The 20,691-nt window shown below is 43.4% G+C and overlaps 1 protein-coding gene across 2 annotated transcripts in view; it reads left to right on the top strand.

Annotated features, from left to right (window-relative positions):
• Positions 1 to 20,691, top strand: part of GRM3 (glutamate metabotropic receptor 3) — a 500,188-nt gene that overhangs the window by 57,588 nt on the left and 421,909 nt on the right. Inside the window, exon 2 of one of the 2 annotated variants that reach the window (XM_077264653.1) lies at positions 15,437 to 15,528. The exons of the other annotated variant lie outside the window; for it this stretch is intronic. The gene's annotated coding sequence lies outside the window, so the exon portion shown is untranslated. The remainder of the gene's footprint in view (positions 1 to 15,436; positions 15,529 to 20,691) is intronic. 2 annotated transcript variants of the gene reach the window in all.

Genomic DNA, 20,691 nt, shown 5'->3' with positions numbered 1-20,691 from the left:
TAAAATACAAAATGTCTCATGGCAGTTTTTGACTAGTCTGTGTTTTATATTTATTTACTGTGCAAAATTGTCAAAATAAGTAAAACTGGAATTGTTTAGTTACAAAAAATTATGTTTTATCCTATACTTGCTGACCTAAGCTTGCAGAGAAGAAATACTGTATCTGCACACCAGAGGGGTTCAATAAAATAGTAATGCTTCATCTGCTTCATCTACAGGTTAAAAGTGACATTTTCTCCAATGTGGAATGTCACAGAGACTTAAGAGAACACTCAGAAGTTTATATGCTGATTTCAGAAACTGTAGAGCACCCAAACCACTATGGCATTCTACTGTTTGCCTCTTAAAGAAAATAATCTCCAATTGGGCCCGCTTCTAGCATCCACAATGGTTGCATCGGAAATAGAGAATTGTATAGAAGCCATTTACATGAATAGGCATGCATGTGATATGGCTGCAATCTAGTAGAAAGGGATCCTATGGTAAAGAGTTGTTCTCTGTCTCATCTACATAGGGGTTGTCTCATATTCTAATACACACTTACTCATATTTCCATTTACACTTTTAATTAAAAAAAATGAAAATAGTTATGATATTAAACACCCATATTTAGTGGCTCTCAGCTAATCAGGTCATGAAGCAATGTAATTATTATATGGTACTGGGGTTTAGGGTACTATTTACAGGGTGAAATGACATCCATTAAAGGGGGTTGTCAGAGACTAACATTGATCTGGTGGGGGCACGACACCTGGCAACATTCTCCCCCAATCAACAGTTCTAGCTGTCAGCAGTGGCCAGGAGTGCTCAGTTATGGATCTGCACATCTCTATCGGCAGAATAGTGGCTGTGGTGGGTATTGCACATCTACTCCCCTTTGACCACTATATAGTCAGTGAAGCTGTGCAGCTCCATATCTGAGCATTTCTGGCCACTGCCAGCATCAGAAATAGCTCATTGACGAAAGTGCTGGGTGTCGCACCCCCAACAAACAGACATTGATGACCTATCTTAAGGATAAGTTATTCATGCTAAAGTCCAGGACAACCCCGTTAAGGAATAATAGAATTAGTATCTTATTGGTGGTCTTATTAAAGGGGTCTGCCCTAGTTAGATTCCTTCTAGGGGGACCCAAAATTGGGGAAAAAAAGGAAAAAGATCATTTTCCAACGTCTGCTCCTAATGTGTGGGGTTTACAAAAAGAAATTGATCTTTATCTAGCCTCTGTATGCAGACGAGCAACAGAGAGGGCAGTGGCTGCTCTAATGGATCAAGCTTATCATTGCAAAATGGGACATAACAGGATCAAAGAGGATATTACATGGTAAGATATAGGATATGAAAGTAAATTTTATCAAGAGTAAAGTATAATTAGTCCAAGGTCATCAAAACTCAGGTATCATAAAAAACCCTTATAAAATTATGATTTTTATGAAATATGCTTTAAAATACGCAAAAAGAACAAAGATGAACACAATATATATATATATATATATATATATATACATATATACTGTATATATACAGTATATTTTCATCCAAGGCGTGATCACTTTTTTTACACAGGACCCTGTAGGTTTGGATTTCTTTTCCCCTTACTAATACAGACCTACACTTAAAAACTACATTTAGTGTTTACTTGTGTTATCTTTGTCTAATATTTGAATTTGTTTGGTGATCTGAAACATTTAAGAGTGACAAACATGCAAAAGAATAGAAAATAGGTAAGGGTGCAAACACTTTTTCACACACCTGTAAGTTGATTGTCCTTGAAACCAAGAATAAGGATATACAGGGACAGCCATTGAAGAGCAGGGGCGCCAATTATCATTATTTATGGTGCTAAACTCTGCTGCAAGGTAGCCCCATAGGTTAGAAGTAAATAGGGCTTGTCAGGGTGGATATATACAGTATATTTTTATATTTGTGTTCATGCTTGTTCTTTTTGCATATTTTAAAGCATAGTTAATAAAAAGCATAATTTTATAAGGTCTCTTTTGATGATACTTAAATGTTATAATTGATAAAAACAATTACCTCACAGCACTTTAAAGTTCAAATCTGACCACGGATGAAATTTTTCACATCTTGGAGACTTTATGTTTTCGCTGTGTTTTTGTGCTAGTCCTCTATTCCTGAAAGTATATTAAAAACAAGCTTTCTATTACACCAGAAAGTACATAGAAATCATTGGGCCTTATTAATAAAAATTTAATTTTCCCATCCCCCCATTCATTAACAAAATCGTAGGGTATTAGCCAGGTCAGAAAGGGTCAAAGAGCATGGCTGGTGTCACAAAAGAGGATGGCCAGAAACGGAACTAGCCATTATTGGCTAGCCAAATAAGCTGACATTCTGTCACCAACGTATGCGAGGACTGGGAAGGCAAAAACAGTCACCAGGCAGGGGGCAGGATGAACTTACCAGCCATATAGCAGCTGTTTACTTCCAGGAGGTTTGCCACTGCTATTTTATTCGTAATTTGCTGCCGTCGTCTCTGAAACAAAGGTCACAGGAGGTGAGCAGACAAGTCATCCTCCCCAATACAAGTAGCTCCAGTACATGCGGTTAGAACAGTGAATATACACTCACCGGCCACTTTATTAGGTACACCATGCTAGTAACGGGTTGGACCCCCTTTTGCCTTCAGAACTGCCTCAATTCTTCGTGGCATAGATTCAACAAGGTGCTGGAAGCATTCCTCAGAGATTTTGGTCCATATTGACATGATGGCATCACACAGTTGCCGCAGATTTGTCGGCTGCACATCCCAAAGATGCTCCATACAAGGCAGGATGGATCCATGCTTTCATGTTGTTTACGCCAAATTCTGACCCTACCATCCGAATGTCGCAGCAGAAATCGAGACTCATCAGACCAAGCAACGTTTTTCCAATCTTCTACTGTCCAATTTCGATGAGCTTGTACAAATTGTAGCCTCAGTTTCCTGTTCTTAGCTGAAAGGAGTGGTACCCGGTGTGGTCTTCTGCTGCTGTAGCCCATCTGCCTCAAAGTTCGACGCACTGTGCGTTCAGAGATGCTCTTAGGCCTACCTTGGTTGTAACGGGTGGCGATTTGAGTCACTGTTGCCTTTCTATCAGCTCGAACCAGTCTGCCCATTCTCCTCTGACCTCTGGCATCAAGAAGGCATTTCCGCCCACAGAACTGCCGCTCACTGGATTTTTTTTCTTTTTCGGACCATTCTCTGTAAACCCTAGAGATGGTTGTGCGTGAAAATCCCAGTAGATCAGCAGTTTCTGAAATACTCAGACCAGCCCTTCTGGCACCAACAACCATGCCACGTTCAAAGGCACTCAAATCACCTTTCTTCCCCATACTGATGCTCGGTTTGAACTGCAGGAGATTGTCTTGACCATGTCTATATGCCTAAATGCACTGAGTTGCCGCCATGTGATTGGCTGATTAGAAATTAAGTGTTAACAAGAAGTTGGACAGGTGTACCTAATAAAGTGGCCAGTGAGTGTATATATAGATGTAGTATCTTAAAAAATTAGTAAGGTTAGCTATTCATGACAAATTTCTACAAAACTAATTTGGTGCACAGTAGCTGAATAAGGATAAGCCATAATATGTCTGGATGTGAGGGAAAGAAAGAGCAGATAGATAGAGATAGAGATAAGGTCCTCATACACATTAAACAAATGGTGGCAGAAGCCACCAATTTTGATGGGTTCAGCCAACAGTCTAATGTGTATGGGGACCTTTTCTCTTCCCTGACATAGGTCAGGGAAGATAAGGGTCTGGCATGTCCTATTTTGGACTTCTGATCCTTTTTTTCTCTTAAACATAAGCTGCCACAAAAGATGTGTGACAACTTTTTCATAGACAAAACAGAAGCACTTGGCAGAGCAAGCACTCCCATGTATGGGAGAAGATAGCTGCCAGCCTCACAATAATCCAAAGTATCATTTGGCTGACAGCTATCTATAATGTACTGTATAAGGGCTATAGCGAGGTGTTGATCAATGGCTACAAACTTAATTTTAAATGTTATTATCTCAATGTTGTAATTCCAAATGAAGCTGATTGCTGGGACAATGCATGTGTCTACTTGAGCTGAACTAAACAAATATGTTTATAAAATGATCTTTCTAATATTCTAGCCACCATCGGTCATAGTATCTATGTTTACATTTTCATTATTTATGCATATGCTAATTTTTTTATGATTACATTCATGCCAATGAATATTTGTATTCTATTTAGAATGAGGTTTATGTGGGTGCTAATAACAGATATTTACAGTAGCTACCTTTTTTAGATCTGCTACCTCCTTTTTGTTTAAATTGAAAAAGATGGTCAAATCTGCTGATAAATATTATGTATTAGCCAGAAAGTAGATCAATTTTTAAAAGTCGCATCCCAATTAGTAAAACAGATCATGACCTTCCGTTATACAGACCATCAGAGGAGAATGATTACAATGCAAAGACCAAATCACAAAAGATGACTAATGATTTATTATAAAGCACAGGTAACACTGATAGTATTTTTGTGTGCTTAACTGTATGGTATGCTGTAGTATAAGACAGAAGAAAAGTGTTTAAGTAGACAAAAAATCCTTCGGTAATCTTTAGATTCCATGATGCCTTGCACATGGTCAAGTCACCCAGTGTCATAGGCAGCAAATCAACCAAAAAAATATATCTTTGAACGTCCACCATATTTTACTGTAGGTATTGTGTTCTTTTCTTTGTAGGCTTCATTCTGTTTTCGGTAAAGAGTAGAATAATGTGCTTTCTCTAAAAGCTCTCACTTGGTCTCATCTATCCACAAGACACTTTCCCAGAAGGATTTTGACTTACTCAGGTTTTAGGTGTGATTTTCACATTGCCCACAGCTGTTACTTGCTACAGGTGAATTTGAACGAGCATCACATGCTTGAAACAAAGTTGTTTACTGTTGTGAATTCGCTTTTTGCTCCCTCTAGTGGTTACTAGTTTTTTGACTCTGGTTTTTCTGTCATTCCTGTTATCCGCACCTGGGTCGTTAGTTAGGGGTGTAGCTATATAAGCTCCCTGGACCTTCAGTTCAATGCCTGGCAACGTAGTTATCAGAGCTAGTCTGCTGTGCTCTTGTCTACTGATCCTGGTTCCAGTTATATCAGCTAAGTCTGCCTTTTTGCTTTTTGCTATTTGTTTTGGTTTTGTATTTTTGTCCAGCTTGTTCCAAATCTATATCCTGATCTTTGCTGGAAGCTCTAGGGGGGCTGGTGTTCTCCCCCCGGACCGTTAGACGGTTCGGGGGTTCTTGAATTTCCAGTGTGGATTTTGATAGGGTTTTTGTTGACCATATAAGTTACCTTTCTTTATTCTGCTATCAGTAAGCGGGCCTCTCTGTGCTAAACCTGGTTCATTTCTGTGTTTGTCATTTCCTCTTACCTCACCGTTATTATTTGTGGGGGGCTTCTATCCAGCTTTGGGGTCCCCTTCTCTGGAGGCAAGAAAGGTCTTTGTTTTTCCTCTACTAGGGGTAGTTAGATTCTCCGGCTGGAGCGTGTCATCTAGAATCATCGTAGGAATGATCCCCGGCTACTTCTAGTGTTGGCGTTAGGAGTAGATATATGGTCAACCCAGTTACCACTGCCCTATGAGCTGGTTTTTTGTATTCTGCAGACTTCCACGTTCCTCTGAGACCCTCGCCATTGGGGTCATAACAGTTTGCCAGGCCAGTATTAAGTGTTTAATGCATTGCAGAAGAGGGATTATAAGAAAGAAGATTCTGAGTTTTTTTTTTTTTTTTTTTTTTCTTCTTCCCCTTTACCTCAGAGTGGCTATGCTTGCTGCAGACATGAATGTCCAGACCTTGATTACAAGTGTGGACCAGCTGGCTACTCGTGTGCAGGGCATACAAGACTATGTTATCAGAAATCCTAGGTCAGAACCTAAAATACCGATTCCTGAACTGTTTTCCGGAGACAGGTTTAAGTTTAGGAATTTCGTGAATAATTGTAAATTGTTTTTGTCCCTGAGACCCTGTTCATCTGGAGACTCTGCTCAGCAAGTAAAAATTATTATTTCGTTCTTACGGGGCGACCCTCAGGATTGGGCTTTTTCGCTGGCGCCAGGAGATCCGGCATTGGCTGATATTGATGCGTTTTTTCTGGCGCTCGGTTTACTCTATGAGGAACCCAATCTTGAGATTCAGGCAGAAAAGGCCTTGCTGGCTATGTCTCAGGGACAGGACGAGGCTGAAGTGTATTGCCAAAAATTTCGGAAATGGTCCGTGCTGACACATTGGAACGAGTGTGCTCTGGCCGCTAATTTTAGAAATGGCCTTTCTGAAGCCATTAAGAATGTTATGGTGGGTTTTCCCATTCCCACAGGTCTGAATGATACTATGGCACTGGCTATTCAAATTGACCGGCGGTTGCGGGAGCGCAAAACCGCAAATTCCCTCATGGTGTTGTCTGAACAGACACCTGATTTAATGCAATGTGATAGAATCCTGACTAGAAATGAGCGGAAAATTCATAGACGCCAGAATGGCTTGTGCTACTACTGTGGTGATTCTACACATGTTATCTCAGCATGCTCTAAACGTATAGCTAAGGTTGTTAGTCCTGTCACCGTTGGTAATTTGCAACCTAAATTTATTCTGTCTGTAACTTTGATTTGCTCACTGTCGTCTTATCCTGTCATGGCGTTTGTAGATTCAGGTGCTGCCCTGAGTCTTATGGATCTGTCATTTGCTAAGCGCTAAAACAAGAAAACAACACGACTAAAGGACTCCAAAATAGTTAACTAAATATAATAAATATTTTATTAGGGAACACAGGTACAGATGAAAACCAGGAAAAGGAGGAGATACACCTACTAGCACATGCCAGAAATGGACGCTCTGCAGGACATACAATGATGTGACAGGCAAAGAAGATAACACTATTAAATATATATATATTGCACCAATACCATACAGCCTGATTTAATATTAGCCCCATACAGGAGGAAATAAATAGGTAAGAAACATCACATATTAGAATAACATATTACCCGTATATACGGCCAAGTACTGTCCAGGAGCGTCCCCCCGACGCGCGTTTCGGCGCTGTAGCCTTTCTCAAGGGGTGAGACAAAAGGGGAACGTGCACTGTTTATGAAGCCCAGAACTCCAATCAGATTGGATGTTGCCTAATGACCAAGTTGCAGCACATGATGACGTCGCAACCATCCTAAGATGGACATCTAGAGACACCAATGAGACTTAAGATAATCACTATCAGCGATACAGGTGGCTAGTGGTTATAGCGCACAAGCGCCATCTAATCAAACCGGAGATGATGTAGCTATTGCCGTCACTTCCTGTGACGCGTGCGCTACCATGGCAACAGGACGCCAGCCGGCGGCGGCGTCAGAGACGCCACAAGCCAGCGAGCGGCCCGGGACCATGCAGCGCACGCGTACTTGGATCAGGTAAGTATGCAGAGTATTCAAATGGCAGCGGAACTGTATCAGGCGCTAATCCATGTGCTAGAACAAATATACAATTACATGGTAGTAAGTGGAGTCTTGCCGTTGCAAATACAGAAAAAAGAATATATGAGATATCTCAATCAAAGCAAACACCCTCGATAAACATAATATAAGTATACATGCCACAGTGCCACCAAATGATGATCGACAAGATCTTGTAGATAGTAAGGAATGAATAAACTTACAATATAGCATCTGAAAACATATATGAATATAAATAAAACAATATCAGTTATCAAGGGTTCATCACAAAACTCCAAAGAAGAGAAGATCGCACACGTCTTTCATAGTGTCCATATAGGCGAAATTATCCATATCAGGTTGAGGTATAATGCAAAAGAATTCATCAAGATGAAGGAGTTAAACACGGGCTGGAAATTAAAACACAAAGTGAGTGAAAAATATAAAAACAAGACAAATGCTAAAAACAACGGTTAGGATTATAGAAATGGTACAAAACTGAGGTTCTCATTGAGACCTTTAGGGTGGACCGTGTCTAATGTCCAGATCCATCTGGATTCTTGTTGAGCAAGCCTAGAGCTAATTTTCCCACCACGAATACCTGGATCTACTGTGTCAATCCCTCTCACTCTCAACCCAGAACTGTCACAGTCATGATATAATTTAAAATGGCGGGGTAGGGTGCGGAGAGCGGATATGTCCGTGTGGCCAACGGCCGCCTCAATGCCCAATACGTGCTCCCGCACGCGAACCTTGAATTGGCGGGTAGTCAATCCAATATAGATTAGACCACACGGGCACATAGCAAAATAAATCACATTTCTTGTGGAACACGTAATGTGTTTCCTGATCGTATATGTTTTAGATCCAGAGGAATTTGTAAATGTGCCCGTGCGGTCCACATTAGGACAGGCGACACATCGGCCACAAGGGGCACATCCACACCCCGGGCCCACCCCGTCAATAAAACTCTGTCTCTGGCCACCCTGATAGTGGCTTCTCACTAGAGCATCTCTCAGATTTTTTGAACGACGAACTGTGACGCTCGGTTTTTCTGGTAGAATCTGTCTCAAAACAGAGTCAGTACGTAGAATTGGCCATGCCTTATGTAAACAGTCTTTCATACGCGAAAATTGAGCATGATAATTTGTGATGAATCGTATTTTATTGGATGAGGAATTACGGGTATCATGGGTATAAAGTAAGGAGTGTCTCGTAGAGTACTTAGCTCTATTATAGGCACGCTTGATACTGCGTCTCCCATAACCACGCTCATGAAATCTTTCACATAAGTCCCTGGCTTTTATTTCGAAATCTACATCATTGGAACAGATTCTTCGTAAACGTAGAAACTGTCCAATTGGGACTGAGTTAATCATGTGTTGGGGGTGAGCGGATGATGCGTGCAGCAAACTATTGGTGGATGTTTCTTTCCTAAAAATAGTAGTTTGGAGTGAGTCACGTTTGTCCCGCCATACGGTAACGTCCAGGAAGTCAATCTTATCTCTGTCACTCTGATAGGTGACAAAGATATTTAAATTGTTTTTATTTAATGCTTCCATGAACTGCCGAAGTATTTCTTGATCTCCCTGCCAGATCAGGAAGATATCGTCGATGTACCGCACCCACAAAGGGATGCGGTCCATCGGCGACTGATCTGACAGGGCGAGGTCCTTCTCCCACAGCCCCAGGAACAAGTTGGCGTATGCCGGCGCAAAAGAAGCGCCCATTGCGGTGCCCTGGAGCTGCAGGTAGAAGGACCCTTTGAACGTGAAGAAATTATGGGTTAACGAGAACTCAAGGAGGACAAGAATCAGTTGGACAATCCCACAGGGTAGGTCAGACAATTCCAAAAAATATTTGGTAGCGGTCAAGCCGTCATTATGTTTAATGCTGGTATACAGTGATTCTATATCACCAGTTACCATCACCATGTCATGACCCATCTGGAGGCCGGCTAAGCGCTGTGGTTTTACTCTTGAACCATTGGAAAATCCTATTCCTCTTAGGGGTATTGATGCTACGCCATTGGCAGCAAATAAACCGCAGTATTGGACACAAGTTACCATGTGCATGACTCCTGAACACCGCGAGGTGATACGTTTCCTGGTTTTACATAAAATGCATGATTTGGTTGTTTTAGGGCTGCCATGGTTACAGACCCATAATCCAGTCCTGGACTGGAAGGCTATGTCAGTCTCAAGTTGGGGCTGTCGTGGTATTCATGGGGATTCCCTGCCTGTGTCTATTGCTTCTTCTACGCCTTCGGAAGTTCCGGAGTATTTGTCTGATTATCAGGATGTCTTCAGTGAGTCTGAGTCCAGTGCTCTGCCTCCTCATAGGGACTGTGACTGTGCTATAGATTTGATCCCTGGCAGTAAATTTCCTAAGGGAAGACTGTTTAATCTGTCGGTACCCGAACATACCGCTATGCGTTCATATATCAAGGAGTCTCTGGAGAAAGGACATATTCGTCCGTCTTCTTCCCCTCTTGGTGCGGGATTCTTTTTTGTGGCAAAAAAGGACGGATCTTTGAGGCCTTGTATTGATTATCGGCTTTTAAATAAGATCACTGTCAAATTTCAGTATCCTTTACCGCTGTTGTCTGACTTGTTTGCCCGGATTAAGGGTGCCAAGTGGTTCACCAAGATAGACCTTCGTGGTGCGTACAACCTTGTGCGCATTAAGCAAGGTGATGAATGGAAAACCGCATTCAATACGCCCGAAGGTCATTTTGAGTACTTGGTGATGCCTTTTGGGCTCTCCAATGCGCCTTCAGTTTTTCAGTCCTTTATGCATGACATCTTCCGGAAGTATCTGGATAAATTTTTGATTGTTTATCTGGATGATATTTTGTTTTTTTCTGATAATTGGGATTCACATGTGGAGCAGGTCAGGTTGGTCTTTAAAATTTTGCGTGAAAATTCTTTGTTTGTCAAGGGCTCAAAGTGTCTCTTTGGTGTACAGAAAGTTCCCTTTTTGGGGTTCATTTTTTCCCCTTCTGCTGTGGAGATGGACCCAGTCAAGGTCCGAGCTATTCTTGATTGGACTCAGCCCTCGTCAGTTAAGAGTCTTCAGAAATTCTTGGGTTTCGCTAACTTCTACCGTCGTTTTATCGCTAATTTTTCTAGCATTGTGAAACCTTTGACGGATATGACCAAGAAGGGCTCCGATGTAGCCAACTGGGCTCCTGCTGCCGTGGAGGCTTTCCAGGAGTTGAAACGCCGGTTTACTTCGGCGCCTGTTTTGTGCCAGCCCGATGTCTCACTTCCCTTTCAGGTTGAGGTGGATGCTTCAGAGATTGGAGCGGGGGCCGTTTTGTCGCAGAGAGGCCCTGGTTGCTCTGTTATGAAACCTTGTGCCTTTTTCTCTAGGAAGTTTTCGCCTGCCGAGCGAAATTATGATGTGGGCAATCGGGAGTTGTTGGCCATGAAATGGGCATTTGAGGAGTGGCGTCATTGGCTCGAGGGTGCTAAGCATCGTGTGGTGGTCTTGACTGATCACAAAAATCTGATGTATCTCGAGTCTGCTAAACGCCTTAATCCGAGACAGGCCCGCTGGTCATTGTTTTTCTCCCGCTTTGATTTTGTTGTCTCGTATTTACCAGGTTCAAAGAATGTGAAGGCCGATGCTCTTTCTAGGAGCTTTGTGCCTGATGCTCCTGAAGTCGCTGATCCTGTTGGTATTCTTAAAGATGGAGTTATCTTGTCAGCTATTTCTCCGGATCTGCGACATGTGTTGCAGAGATTTCAGGCGGATAGGCCTGAGTCTTGTCCACCTGACAGACTGTTTGTCCCGGATAAGTGGACCAGCAGAGTCATTTCCGAGGTTCATTCCTCGGTGTTGGCAGGTCACCCGGGAATTTTTGGCACCAGAGATCTGGTGGCCAGGTCCTTTTGGTGGCCTTCTTTGTCAAGGGATGTGCGGTCATTTGTGCAGTCCTGTGGGACTTGTGCTCGAGCTAAGCCTTGCTGTTCTCGTGCCAGCGGTTTGCTCTTGCCCTTGCCTGTCCCGAAGAGACCTTGGACACATATCTCCATGGATTTCATTTCTGATCTTCCGCTATCTCAGGGCATGTCCGTTATCTGGGTGATATGTGATCGCTTCTCCAAGATGGTCCATTTGGTTCCTTTGCCTAAGCTGCCTTCCTCTTCCGATCTGGTTCCTGTGTTTTTCCAGAACGTGGTTCGTTTGCACGGCATCCCTGAGAATATTGTGTCAGACAGAGGATCCCAGTTCGTTTCCAGGTTCTGGCGATCCTTTTGTAGTAGGATGGGCATTGATTTGTCGTTTTCGTCTGCTTTCCATCCTCAGACTAATGGACAGACGGAGCGAACCAATCAGACCTTGGAGGCTTATTTGAGGTGTTTTGTCTCTGCTGATCAGGACGATTGGGTGACATTCTTGCCGTTGGCTGAGTTTGCCCTTAATAATCGGGCTAGTTCCGCCACCTTGGTTTCGCCTTTTTTCTGCAACTCTGGTTTCCATCCTCGCTTTTCTTCAGGTCATGTGGAGCCTTCTGACTGTCCTGGGGTGAATTCTGTGGTGGATAGGTTGCAGCGGATCTGGAATCATGTGGTGGACAACTTGAAGTTGTCACAGGAGAGGGCTCAGCGCTTTGCCAACCGCCGCCGCGGTGTGGGTCCCCGACTACGCGTTGGGGATTTGGTATGGCTTTCTTCCCGCTTTGTTCCTATGAAGGTCTCCTCTCCCAAATTTAAACCTCGTTTTATTGGGCCTTACAAGATATTGGAAATCCTTAATCCTGTATCTTTTCGTCTGGATCTTCCTGTGTCGTTTGCTATTCACAATGTATTTCATAGGTCCTTGTTGCGGCGGTACATTGTGCCTGTAGTTCCTTCTGCTGAGCCTCCTGCTCCTGTGTTGGTTGAGGGCGAGTTGGAGTACGTGGTGGAGAAGATCTTGGATTCTCGCCTCTCCAGGCGGAGGCTTCAGTACCTGGTCAAGTGGAAGGGCTATGGTCAGGAGGATAATTCCTGGGTGGTCGCCTCTGATGTTCATGCGGCCGATTTAGTTCGTGCCTTTCATGCCGCTCATCCTGATCGCCCTGGTGGTCGTGGTGAGGGTTCGGTGACCCCTCACTAAGGGGGGGGTACTGTTGTGAATTCGCTTTTTGCTCCCTCTAGTGGTTACTAGTTTTTTGACTCTGGTTTTTCTGTCATTCCTGTTATCCGCACCTGGGTCGTTAGTTAGGGGTGTAGCTATATAAGCTCCCTGGACCTTCAGTTCAATGCCTGGCAACGTAGTTATCAGAGCTAGTCTGCTGTGCTCTTGTCTACTGATCCTGGTTCCAGTTATATCAGCTAAGTCTGCCTTTTTGCTTTTTGCTATTTGTTTTGGTTTTGTATTTTTGTCCAGCTTGTTCCAAATCTATATCCTGATCTTTGCTGGAAGCTCTAGGGGGGCTGGTGTTCTCCCCCCGGACCGTTAGACGGTTCGGGGGTTCTTGAATTTCCAGTGTGGATTTTGATAGGGTTTTTGTTGACCATATAAGTTGCCTTTCTTTATTCTGCTATCAGTAAGCGGGCCTCTCTGTGCTAAACCTGGTTCATTTCTGTGTTTGTCATTTCCTCTTACCTCACTGTTATTATTTGTGGGGGGCTTCTATCCAGCTTTGGGGTCCCCTTCTCTGGAGGCAAGAAAGGTCTTTGTTTTTCCTCTACTAGGGGTAGTTAGATTCTCCGGCTGGAGCGTGTCATCTAGAATCATCGTAGGAATGATCCCCGGCTACTTCTAGTGTTGGCGTTAGGAGTAGATATATGGTCAACCCAGTTACCACTGCCCTATGAGCTGGTTTTTTGTATTCTGCAGACTTCCACGTTCCTCTGAGACCCTCGCCATTGGGGTCATAACAGTTTACCCACAATATTTGAAAGGTGCCAACAATTTTGTCCCACTATTTTTGGGGATATTGTGTGAAATTATGTCCAATTTGCCTTATTTTCTCAGCTTCTTTGTGTGTTTTTCCAATACACATAAAGGAAATAAACATGAGTTTAAACGTGTAATTGTCTAGAAGAATTACTTCATTTTCTGGAACAATTTCAAGGTTCTTAAAGTTATGTTTGATCTTTTTTCTAGATTGCATCAAAAGATCATCATGATTTGATGAATTAGCCCTCCTATATTTGTTTATTATGCACCAGTCACTATCTTTGAATGCTAAGAATGACAGACTATAGTTCAATCTTGTCATTTGTGGAACAGATACATCAGGTCCTAAGATACCGACCAACGTGGATGTCTTAACACTAGAACTACTGGAGGGGTCATTTTGACCCTTTTGCTATTTCTTTTTCCTATAATTTCTAAAATTTTAACAAATGAGTTCTGAGTTTTTGTGACTTTTATTTATTCATGGTAGTGTATATTTTAGGACACAAAAATAAATTGAAACTTTTTCAGGGGCCCGGATTTTACAATTCATACCTATAAGTACTGAAGGGGTCAATTTGACCCCATACATAAAAGTAGTAGTAGGCAAGTCTCCTAATAACAAATACATATGAGACTACTCTGATGAAGAATGGTGACATCACTCTTACAGTTTACCAAGGTCAGCCAAATAAGAATGTAATTTTGCTCAGTAGTCTTCATCCAGATGTAGCAGTTGGAAACAACAAGAAAAAAAACTGGAAACGGTACAATTTTACAATAAAACAAAGGTTGGAGTGGACACAGTAGACCAGATGGCTCGAAAGTATACCACAAAATCTGGAAGCTGCCGATGGCCTGTTCAGGTGTTTTGTAATGTACTTGATTTAGCAGCTATAAACGCAACTATACTCTATAAAACAGCAACTGGGAGTAAAATTAGCAGACGGGAGTTCATTCTTCAGCTTCATGCTATGACCATGTAAAAGGAAAATGCGTGCTATACTTGATCTTAACACTGTTCCTACTAAGTTAAAATAAATGTTCTTTAATTTGTTGGCAACAAAAAAGTTATTTTTACTCCAGAGTCAGTACTTTTGAATGGGGGTCAAAATGACCCCTAATGGTAGTTATAGGTATTATGAAACCTGCAGTAGTTCTAGTGTTAATAACAGGATAGATGTATTCTGATGAGGCATGGAGCATTGAATTGATTGATATCTCATTGTGAAAAAGATCAGTTTGTATAGATCCGTCCTCATCGGCACATACTGTATGTCCAAAAATTCAATGCTAGACCATTTGTGTGTGAATCTGATATTGATAGATTTGTTGTTTAGAGTATCCATAAATTGCATTAGTTCACTCTCAGTACCCTGCCAAATCTTCAAGACATCGTCATTATATCAGAACTGACCCTGCACCAGGTTAGCGGCATGCGCTCCATCACTATGAAAAATTAACCTCTCCCAATAGCAAAGAAAAAATTTGCATACCATTGAGCGCATGCCACGCCCATGGTAGTCCCCTGTTTTTGTAAATAGAATCTCTTTATAAACAAAAAAATTGTGTGTCAAAACAAAGTTACAATACGAATTCACATAGATGGCCATCCCACTTTTAATTTCCAGAAAGAATTGAGTTGCCTGCAGGCCATCCTCATGACATATTGAAGTGTACAAAGACTCTATATCAATAGTCACCATGATCATGTTGGGCTCTAAATACATACTGTTTATCTTAGTAAGTATGTTGGTAGTGTCTCTGACATAGGAGGGCCTCATCTCTACCAATGGCTTGAGGTAGTCAATGAACTTGCAAGTCATGTTGCATAGCCCTCCTATGCCAGAGACAATAGGATGCTCTGATGGGTTTGTCAGGTCCTTATGGACCTTTGGGAGAAGGTAAAATGTGGGGATTTTGGGAAATTTTGTCGAAAGACCATCAAAAACTTTTTTGTGATCATACCTGCATGAAAGGCACCATATAGGATCATCTCTAATTGGTTGAAAAAAAGGTAAAGTGAGATTCTATGAAAGTACGATTTTTAAGTTGGTGAAAGGTCTCCTTTTTATACTTCTCCCCAGGCCAAATCACAACATTACTCCCCTTGTGAGCTGCCTTAACGGCAACATCATGGAAATACGGAAGTTCTCTTAATGCCCTTCTCTATGATGGGGTAAGATTGTCATTATTAATACCCCTGGGGATCAATTTGAGGTCCTGAGTGACCAGTTTACAAAATATCACAACTTGTGGGCAGATAGATAAGGGTTGGAACGTCGATACTCGTATTCATTCTAATGATGACATCGAAGAACTCATGTGAACATGCATAAAACTAGCAGAGGTCTGACCAGATCAATTGCATGCAACATACACACTGAGAACAAGGAAGATTAAAAATTATAGAAACCCAGATAACATAAGTGCTTGATTGGCAATTACTGACAAGATCAATTGCGTGGAACGCTTATGTTTAAACAATGGAAAGTCATAGAAGCATAAGGGTACTGTCACACTCTGCAACTTTCCAGCGATCACGACCAGCGATACGACCTGGCCGTGATCGTTGGAAAGTCGTTGTGTGGTCGCTGGAGAGCTGTCACACAGACCGCTCTCCAGCGACCAACGATGCCGAAGGCCCCGGGTAACCAGGGTAAACATCGGGTTACTAAGCGCAGGGCCGCGCTTAGTAACCCGATGTTTACCCTGGTTACCAGCGTAAAAGTAAAAAACAAACAAACCGTACATACTCACATTCCGGTGTCCTTCAGGTCCCTTGCCGTCTGCTTCCTGCTCTGACTGAGTGCCGCCGTAAAGTGAAAGCAGATCACAGCGGTGACTTCACCGCTGTGCTCTGTACTGCCTTACGGCCGGGAGTCAGTCAGAGCGGCAAGCAGACGGCAAGGGACCTGAAGGACACCGGAATGTGAGTATGTACGTTTTTTTTTTTTTTTACTTTTACGCTGGTAACCAGGGTAAACATCGGGTTACTAAGCGCGGCCCTGCGCTTAGTAACCCGATGTTTACCCTGGTTACAAGCGAAAGCATCGCTGGATCGCTGTCATACACAACGATCCAGCGATGACAGCGGGAGATCCAGCGACGAAAGAAAGTTCCAAACGATCTGCTACGACGTACGATTCTCAGCAGGGTCCCTGATCGCTGCTGCGTGTCAGACACAGCGATATCGTATGGATATCGCTGGAACGTCACAGATCGTACCGTCGTAGCGATCAAAGTGCCACTGTGTGACAGTACCCTAAATATTCGACCATGTTCACAGATTCAGTATTTGATCAGTATTTTACATCAGTATGCGTAAGCCAAAATCAGGAGTGATACAATCAGAGGAAAAGTAAAATAGAAACATGTCACCACTTTTGCATTTTTCACCCATTCCTGATTTTGGCTTACAAATACTGATGTAAAATGCTGACCAAATACTGAACGTGAGAATGTGGCCTACTGAATTTTGGTCACGAGGATTGGAAAGGAAAGCACTGCACAGGAACAGAGTCTGGAAGTAATATAGTGCACCTGCTTAGAAAATGCAAATCATGAGCACTACTAACAATGACAGCATCAGAGACCTTAGATGCTCACCTGCAGAATTAGCAGAGGTTAGACCAGATGAATCACATGCAGAACATAAAATGCAGATAATTGGGAAGAATAATAGAAACAGAAATCCAGATGACATTAGTAAAAACATACCCATCAGTTGCATGGTGTGCCTATGTTTAAACAATAGATAAAAAATAGAAAAAAAGGTTATGTCAGAGATATGTAAGCTGAAGTCTAGGCGTGTGCCCAATTTGGACAGTTTTACTGGGTTTAAACAAATGATGTTTGTTGTTAAGTCATCTACAGCTTTACTGCAAGCCATAAATGTAATGCCAAGGCTCCAGATCCACAGTGCCATTAACATTTGTTAATTCCAAATTGTAATTTTTCACATATTTGTATGCATTTATTTTATATTGTGATAAAATACCACTTGCACGATTACACAAAATAACCTCCTGGCTCAATGTAAAGACTCTATTTGGCAAGTTGGTAAACAATCTGTGTTTATTGCAATGGGAATAAAAGCAAGTCATTAGTGTTTAAACATTGTGGAACATAGTGGCAATGCAGTCTGTTTGTAGAGCTCATTTTACTCAATGAAATTTGGATGTTTTCTAGATGTCCAGAAAATGATGTATTAAAACCTGCTGCTACATAGAATCAAGAGCTGTTCTGTTCTCCAAGAATACATGTACCATGAGCTGGTAGAATTATTGTCATATGTTCCATGGTATTCTATTTTCTCAGTGACCTTGAAAAAATTGAATCTGAAGGTATTAGGGCCAGAGCTAAATGGTAGGCAGAGGCACAGTGGGTACAAAAAGTATTCAGACCCTTTTAAATTTGTTTCATTGCAGCTATTTGGAAAATTCAAAAAGTTCATTTTTTTCTCATTAATGTACACTCTGCTGCCAATATTGACTGGAAAAAAAACAGAAATGTAGTAATTTAAAAAATTAAAAACTAAAATTTCACATGGTCGTAATGAAGCGCCCCCAGACGCAGGGCCACGGGGTACTCGATACCGGGCCTCTCAGTCTCAGTCCTGGGGTTGTCACGGTGGCTAGACCCGGTCCGTGACCCTGCTAAGGGGCATCCAATGAAAGGTGTGATGGTGGTGCGTGGTGCGAGGCGCGGTGAATAACGAGGACACAGGGTTGCAGTCTCTTTACCTCTTTACTGAAGGCTTTTTTTTTTTACTCTCTGATTTCTCTTATGCAGAACCGCCTGTCTATCTGCCCAGGCCTACTGCCTCTTTTCTTAGTACGGGATCAATGAGCCATATTTCTATGGCTCTCAGGAGGACTCACTAACTAACCCCTACGGGTTTACTTTATTGAAATTCGGCTTTCAACCCTTTCCTGTCCTCATTCTCTAGTAACATTATCAAACATTCTCTTTAACTATCTAGCTAACTACATATTACTTCTATGTAAAACATTATTACCATTTACCTTCTTTAAGGCAACATTATACTTTAAGTGCAACTAGTGAACGTTCCCTTTATGAGGGAACCAAGTCTCTTTGAGGTAATGCAGAATTTCTATATCTGCAAGTCCGGTTAAGGCAAGAGCTTCCATGCTGTACTCAGGAACAGTCTCTTCAAAAAGCTCTCTCCTTTGTAAAACCAGTAAAGGGCACCTTTAAGTAGGTGCGAACTATTTACAATACAGTTTGTGAACCATTCACCGTCCATGATTCGGCAGTCTTTGTAAACATTGATGAACAAAAGCAAAAAAATAAAAACGAGCAAAAATAAAAAGCAATAGGGATCCCGGGTAAACAAAGGGATCCCTTTAAGAATAACCCTGGTTGGGTATTAGCAGCAAAAAGCAAGAAAACAAACAGTTAACTATTTACATACTCATGGTCCTGAGGTTTATCCTTACAGGAGGTTACACTGCATCAGCTGGTGGCGAACACTCCCCGACCGGTAAGGCTGCGGTCCTCTGTTCTCAGCTGATGCAGGATCGGTATCATTGGTTGGTCTCCCAGGCGCGGTCAGGTCACCCGGTGTCTGGATTCGAATGTCAGCTGTGGTTGCAAGTTCAGTAGCGGTGATAATACACACCGTGGTGACAGTAGTAGCGTCTGTCAAATCAGGGTTAGCCGTGGTCAGGACAGTAGGTGGCGCCACCGCCGGTTCGCATCGTCGGATATCCCGAGCGCACCATCCTTGCGCACTCCGATAGCGAGTGTAGGTCACCTGGTCCCCTTTACATAGTTGGTTGTCACATCTGTTGCGGAATGGGGTCTTCACATTGTAGCTGGTAAAGAAGACTTCAGTCGGCAGTCCCGATTCCTGTATAGAGCCCCAACCCCGCTTTGGGTGAAAGGCTAGTACAGTCCCCTGCCTTACCGAGTTCCTCTTATTGTGTTCAGTCTTTGGTCTTTGTACTTTCGGTGGGTCATTTGGTTCTGTCTCTTTTTGGTCTTTCCAATGTAGAATTAAGCACTGTTTATATTGTTCCCAGGTGAGCGCAGCAATGCTGAGGCCCTCCTGCCTGGCCCCGTCCGGCTCAATCCGAGGAGTGTCCCATTGGAAGATCACCCCCTCTGGGCTCACATCTAGTGGCTTCCCCATAGTTGTCGGTAATGGTGGCACCCATTTCTCCATGGTGCCGGGGGCTATCGCCACCAGCTCAGGGGCGAAGGATCGGTCACTGTCGAGGCGGGGAGCGGTCGCAGGAACAGGATCGGTCGGGGGAGCAGGGGCATTTTCACTACCTGTGCCTGATGTGGTTCCACCGATGCCGATCCGTTCCGTTGATGAGGACACTGGAATCAGCTGCAGCTCGGACCGCGGCTCCCCCAAGGCGTCCTTCTGGCACAGCTCTGACTTCCATTGCTTCGCATCGGCTGGCTCCATGTCCGGGATAGGTTGACTCGGCTCCCCCACCGGCAGCCCCAAGAAGCTCGGGTCCTTCAGCTGCGGTGGGTGCAGATCCGCTTCTGGCCGGTGGGGATAATCCAGGATTACTCTGCCATCGCTCTGAGACTCGCTGGTCGGCACATGCACATTGCTTCTCCATTTTCTGAGGGCGTAGCTTCTTCTTCCTCTCGTTCCCGCTGTTGCAAATCAGGGGGCGGTTCTCCTCTGCTTCTGGGCAGGTCATCATCTCGCAACAGTAGTCGGAGGGGGCGGCCACTGCTTCTGGCGCCATTTTGATAGTCTCCTCCCATGGCACGCCCTTCTTCTGCGCTCCCCGTGGCGCTGCAATGGCGGCGGTTTTGGCGGGAACTTTCGGCGGCAAGTGGCAATCCACAGTCTTTGCAATAAATCACAGTTCAAGCACAATTCAGACACAGTTCCAAGGCACACATGACCTGATTCTTCACGCTTAAGTAGATCCTGTTCATGACGCCAAGTTGGAGCACCCCCAGAAGCAGGGCCGTGGGGTACTCGATACCGGGCCTCTCAGTCTCAGTCCTGGGGTTGTCACGGTGGCTAGACCCGGTCCGTGACCCTGCTAAGGGGCGTCCAATGAAAGGTGTGATGGTGGTGCGTGCTGTGCGGCGCGATGAATAACAAGGACACAGGGTTGCAGTCTCTTTACCTCTTTACTGAAGGCTTCAGGATCCACAATCCAGAGCACTGCTAACAGGGCTGGCTGAGACCGGCCGGTCCGAAGGCACATCCAGAGTTCCTTTTGCAGGTGGAAATCAGTGCCTACCTTCTAGCACCTGTGTGTTGTAGTACCTCCCTGCTGAGCACCACGGGATAGTCCTCACAACTGTTGTGTCTGTTTCTGATGTTCTTTCTCACAAC

This window comes from Ranitomeya variabilis, chromosome 5 (genome assembly GCF_051348905.1).
Source record: "Ranitomeya variabilis isolate aRanVar5 chromosome 5, aRanVar5.hap1, whole genome shotgun sequence".
NCBI lineage: Eukaryota > Metazoa > Chordata > Amphibia > Anura > Dendrobatidae > Ranitomeya > Ranitomeya variabilis.
Note: the sequence above shows the minus strand (reverse complement) of the source record. Positions and strands in the feature narration are given on the sequence as shown.